Genomic DNA, 6,541 nt, shown 5'->3' with positions numbered 1-6,541 from the left:
ATATTTGCAGTTTATTTGTTTCTGTATTTTGGTCATTATCTACCACTCTTTCCTAAAATGTCAGAGATTGTAGATACAGTCGGTGTTCTTATTTTTTGTCAGAAGATCTGATTATAGTATCTTATTCGGCAGTTAAAAGTTCATGGCTAGACCTCATGTCCTATGAGCTCACCGTACAGCACAGTCAAGCTTCTGGCCCCTGGAATCAACCCTACAGAATACCAACCCCTTCTCCATCACCTGCCAGTTTTCAGGGAAATTACATCAATTGGGGGACCTCAGTTGTCTTTGCTTTAAAATGAAAACAATGCGTAGTTTTTTAATCATGAGAGTTTATGTGAGAATTTAATGAGAATATGTTTTAATAAACGTTTATATAGTGGTTAGTATGTCTCAGACACCATTTGAAGAACTTTCCCACTACTTATTCAGTTAATCCTCATAATATACCAATAAGGGAGGTTCTATTAGGACATTTTATCACATTTTACCTGTGACCCGGCCAAGGTGATACAACTAATAAAAGGCAAGGCTTTCAGTCAAACCCAGAACTTACTCACTCCACCATTTCACATGATGGCACTGAATGAAAGTGCTGGATGTGTATCCACAGAAAAAAATGTGGATTACTATTCTCTTCGGCTATGTATGTATCCATGTTCTGATGAGTAGTCGTTCCAGCTTTCCCCAGACTACTACTACGTTCTAGATGCAGAATTAGACCTCCTCTTCCTTTTCCTCCACTTCTCCCCCTTACTCTTCCAACAAAATTATCATTCTCTTTCTCTCTTTTCTTTCTTATGTGCATTCTCATTAATTCCTTCTAGTGGACAGATATGTGACCTCTCCCTATCTTTAATTATATTGTAATAGACTAATAAACAAGCCAAAAGTATTTAAAAAGCCTGTGGAAGTGTATAATATCTGAATGGGATGCAACCATGGCTTACTTAGCAAAGATTCTAAAAAAGCCCATGTTTATATTCTAAGACAACTTTTGAAGCATTCCTCAATAACGTTGAGATTTCGATACCCGTTCTAACCATCCATTGTCTTCTCAACATAGAAATTACTAGGTTAGTTTATGTCACAGAGTACACAAATTTCACTGAAATTTATGATGGTTCAGTAACAAGCCTAAAAGAGTTACAAGTACTTTCTGAGGAATGCCCATTTTGGGGGGGAGGGTGGTGGTTGAGAGCATGCTCAAAATTAAATTTCATTGAGTAATTTACTCAACATCACAAGAAAATTAGAAGAATGAAGTCTTCCTTTGGTCTGCCAATGATTCTGTGTGAACTTAAAATTGGATGATCTACTCCAGATAGGACACAACCTGGACTGAAGTCTACTTCCACAAATTCAGGGAACTATTTGGAATAGTGAAATATACTATTTCGTACCTTAGACAAAATATATCACATCCTCAAAATAATAATAGAGACTATTTTCATAAGGCTTTTTGCAACTTTCCAACATTAAAAATCAATTGGGCAATCTCCTCCCTTCCAAAAAAAAAAAAAAAGGAATCATGATTATGGCATGTAAGGGGATTGTTCTTATATATAATACTTTTATTTCATTTCCTTTTAAAATCCAATAAAATGTTATCTCCTCATGAAAAGTTATAAAATTTTAGTCTTCTTGAAAAAGATTATAATTAATCTGAGGTTTCAGACACACATTTAATCTATTAGTAGAAAAATGTTCCATCTCTACTGTAATTATGTTGAAAAAGTTTGAGATGAGACTTTAAAAAATCTTTACCCATGCATTAAACAATTTTGAATATTGCTCTCTTTTACTGAGAACAGACCAAGAGGAATTACACTCTTAGCAGCAGTATAAAAGATTTAGGCCAGTGAGAAAAATGGCCTCTGGTAGTTCTCACATCATGGAATTTTTTTTTTATCAGTGGAAACCACAGACCCTCTGTGTTAAGGGCTTCACAATAGAATTTTCACCTTTCAGACACAATTTAGGTTTAACACTGTTTTGAGATAAGGCGTGAACTGAGTGACATCTTAGCATCTTTTGATCCCTCAACTTGAAGGACTGCACCGGACCGTAATAGCACCCATCTTGAGTAGAGAAGTGGAACCGATTTTGCTAAAACATCTGAAATATACTCTTCCTAAATAGTAACACCTGGTCATGCAGAAAGTCCCAAGGAGTCTTTGTTCCCAGGAGATTCCCCAACCCAGTTTTCTGCTACCCAAGAGGCTTCACTAATATGGCTCAGGTCAGCAAGGTGCAGCCATGGGTCCAGTCTCTGGGCTGTTCTTTAAATAGAATTGTTTCTCTGACTCTCCTCCCTCTCAAGTTTTGACTACAATGCGATTTCAACTATTCCTATCGATATTTTTCTGTTAATTAAAAATAACAAACGACATTGTTGTCTGAGAGGAGTTATGCTCTCCACGGTAGATGCCACCAGAGCCTGAAAATCCCTGACTTTGGGGAAAGCAGAATTCTGTGCCCCAATCAGCAACATCTGTGATATGAAAGGGGACTCCAGAGGTTAAAACCAATTTAAGCTTGTCAGTCTCTAGGCAAATGCCGCAGAATCTTCAGAAACAGCTTGTGATGAGGGTGTGTTGAATGGAAATAAGCTCAATCAACCTTCCAGTTTGGATCATTGAGAACGCTGGGATTTTTAAAATTGTATTTATTTATTATTGTTTTGTCGTGTTTTGGTTTTGGTTACATTTGGTTTAAGCTCCTTATTCCTTGTCTGGTGTGACTTGAAGAAATGTGCGTTCCTGCAAGATATATTTCCTCCCGTTTCCAGAAATCTTCATGGAAGAGAAGTTCATTGCTACCATCTGTACTTGGTTTAGGAGAGCTTTGATTAATAAGGACCACCCTATTGTTCATTTGTTTGACATGTGGAAATATTTGTAATCTGTTCCTGGTGAGAGAGATTTCAGCAAGGACCTGGCTTGACTTTCAAACCCACGTTGCCAATGAAAACCAGCCTCCTGAATCCAGAGGTCAGTGGGGAACAAGCAAAGGTGTTTTATCCTCCCGTCACCCCCTCCCGCAAACACCAACACCTGTTAGAAGTGAGGTTGAAACGATCCTGTTGGAACTCCGGGACAGAGACCCAATTCCAACCTGAAAGAGGCTCTGATGTGTGGTGTATAATGAGAGCTGGAGACTGCCCACTGCTACACATCATTATCATTCAGATCATGAAAGAAAATGAAATGGTTCAAGCAGATAACAGCTGTTTTTATTCTGCTTTTCAAAGATTCTCTTAAACAACCTGATCTCATTGCTTTTATTTAAGGGTGAACACCCAATTGTAAACATAGGAGAGATGCATTCTCATGATGTCAGTAATAAAAGCATGTATAAAGCAGCATGTGTATTCTGGAAAGCTAACTAACCATTAAAGCCAAGAAACATAGTCTGGCACAAATCTTATTATGTGTCCAAGAGGACTTGATGGTATGCACATAAGAAAATGTAATGAAACAGCGGGAAGGGGAAAAGGAGGGAGGGGAAGGAGCCAGAGGGTTGGGGGTACGTACTTTTATATCTGTGAGATGTTATAAAATTAGAGGAAGGCAAAGCTGCCAAGATCATCTGAGAAAAGGGTTAGCATAGCACGTAGAAATGCAAGCAACTGGGTTTCTATTTCATTGTATATTGGATTACAGAATCACCTCTTTGCTTTTTTATCTATTAGTTATAGACAATGAGGCAGTTAAACAAGACACAGGAAAAAGGAAGAGGCCCAGTTTTGCTTTTATCGAGAGTTCAGATCTCATTTGGGGCAACATGCATCTATTGTGTTTATAATTGCTCTGATGATTATGATAAGCATTCAGTGTAGCTTTGCTTGAGGGATTCAGCATCACACCTTGGTCATCAGAAACCTTAGAAAATTGATATTCATCATAATTCTTCATTTTTGCAAAATTATGGCAAGAAAATAAGCAATCTCTCCTAGATGCACTGTAGTATGGCAGTGCTCACTTTTCAATGTTTTCTTATTTCAGCACAATAGGTAGTGTCCTTTATGAAATGGGTCGTATGTATTAATAAAAGCAGAAATAGATCATCCCTTTACTTGATAATAAAAATTTTGTGTCTGAGGGAAGCATATGTATGTATATACATCCAAAGTTTACACCTAACGTTGGTTTATGACCCGCATAAATTATGACATTCAACCAGAAAAATGAGTTCAACAAGCAGTTTAAAATGGGAATCTGCTGTTCATATGCTTAGACCTGTGCTTTAAAAAAAAAAAAAAAAGTAGAAAGCTTTAAAAATGTCACCTCTGTAGACTTGCTGCTAAAAAAATTCTTGTTCACCTGTGCGTAAAATACAACCACCCCCAAGGGTGTGCAATTTTACAAAGGCAAATTCATCTTTTATCTGCCCAATGTTCAAACTACAATACATTTCCAAATTGGAGACTATAAACCACTAACTATGGGATTGTTTTAGATAGCTCTGCCAAAGAAAAACTATATTGCATGGTTTGGGGTCCTGAATTATAGCTGGATTTTCTGCTCTCAGATGTTCATTAGTTTAATGTGGAAGGAGCCAAGGAACTAAAGTAGCAATACCTTGTACCACTCTATGACTTTCTATTTCTTTGAATCAAATAGGAAATAATGTAGCAAACACTGTTTTGAAATGGGATTTCCAGCTCAGTTAGGAGCAGTGTTCAGATTTAACTGCAAAACCTTTTTATCAGTGTGAAAAATGCTGATTCCATGGGCTTATGTTAAAATATAGCAGTAGTGCACACATACACACACACACAAATTCACACACACACACACGATCATTTCTAATGGCTTAAATTGATATCAAATATTTTATTCACTATCAACTATGGCTATTTTAGTTTCTCGGGTTGTAAGTTATATTCTGCATTCCAAACTCCTTTTCTTTTTCTTTCCTTCTAAGCACCTGGATAGGGTCATTCTGCTCACTGATGTATCCACTACTGAGATACAAGTGCAAATACAAGGAGACTCTAAAGAAGATACCCATCACCCTAGAAAGGAACACAAAAAGTATACAGATTTATGTTGATTAGCAGCTCTAAATCTCTGATGAGTAAATGGTTTTAAACAATACACCAAAATAAGGGTTTTGAATCTGCAAATATATCCTGAAACACAGATGCTGCGTAGGTTAGACAGCCAGGGGAGACCAAGGGTATAGCTCTGAAATTCAGAGGATTGTTTCTATTTATGGCACATTAGATAGTCACATGACTATGAGACATGAATTTGGATGCCAAAGGAATAACAAGTTTGAAGGCTGAGTGCCAAGTGACTTTAGACATCTGTGAAGTGAAAATATCCCTGAACCACGGCATGCTACTGTATTGAAAACAATTACTGTTATTGATCATTTTTTCTGCTTTAGATAAAGTACATCTCTTTTGGTGGGAGCAGGTGTACTAATGGCTTTGTGAATGGTAACTGATTAAATCACAAATGGACACAACCCCCCACACAGAATTTTTTGTAAATCCATGCAAACAAAATCACAACTTAGCATCTCAAAGAAAAAAAAATTGTGATCTGTTACCAAGGAAGGATAAATTTCACCTTCCCACTTCTCCAAGATTAGTAGTGATCCAAAATCAAGTGAGCAGAGACACATTGGAAATCTGCTCCTTTACCCCCTGCTTTTGGGATATTAATGACTACAAGATGTCGACTGCTTATTTGAGCAGGAAGAAGAACTGCTTCCCAGAGGGCAGGAGAAACTGGGAACAGACCCAGAGGAGCAATAAGTTAGTGGACAGGTCTAAAGAGCTCTCAGTATCAGCACGTTCCAGAGCTTAGTAACAAAGCTTAGACTATTGCACAATCTCTCCATCAACGTCAGCGCAAACATTTTCTTTCCATATGACTTCTAGAACATGACTTCTTTGTCATAAACAGGTATTTTTCTTACATCGGAATTTATTGTACAATGCTAACAATCAGCATTCTGCCATTGCCTGTTTTCTCCTGGTCATAGCAGGGTTTAAAGAATCAGAAAGAAGGGAGAAATGTGTATTCGAGGCCATGCATTAAATGTAGGTTCCTCTTGAAAGGATGGCATAGAACAGAAATGTCCTGCTTTCAAAATGTTTATTTTGATTTTGAAGAGTCCTCTTGCCCAGGTGCCATTCTTCTCCTCGCTTACTTTTCTCTCGATTGTCTCGCTTTTCTCCACACATCCCTGATGCATATTAGCACAGGCCTCCAAGCCGCAGGCATCAAAGGAATTAGGTCAGACCCAGAAGAAATCAGGTTGCAGGCAAGAAAAAAAAAATTTAATAAAATAGAAGCTATGCCAACCTGGTACTTCTGTATTCCTTCAGGCAGACTAAGGAGCCCCGGCCTTATATGTGACAGTATTAAGTAATAGGGATGCAGGGAGAAAAGCAGAAAAGATGTTTGAGAGACCCAGATTTTAATAGTATTAGCAACATGATGATAGGCTGGATTTATTTAAAGCTAGTCTGTATATACCGCTCAGGTAGGGTGGGTTCTCAGGCTTAAAACAATATTGGCAA

The sequence above is a fragment of the Ursus maritimus genome, unplaced genomic scaffold (assembly GCF_017311325.1).
Source record: "Ursus maritimus isolate PB19 unplaced genomic scaffold, ASM1731132v1 scaffold_12, whole genome shotgun sequence".
NCBI lineage: Eukaryota > Metazoa > Chordata > Mammalia > Carnivora > Ursidae > Ursus > Ursus maritimus.
This window is presented reverse-complemented; position numbering follows the sequence as displayed.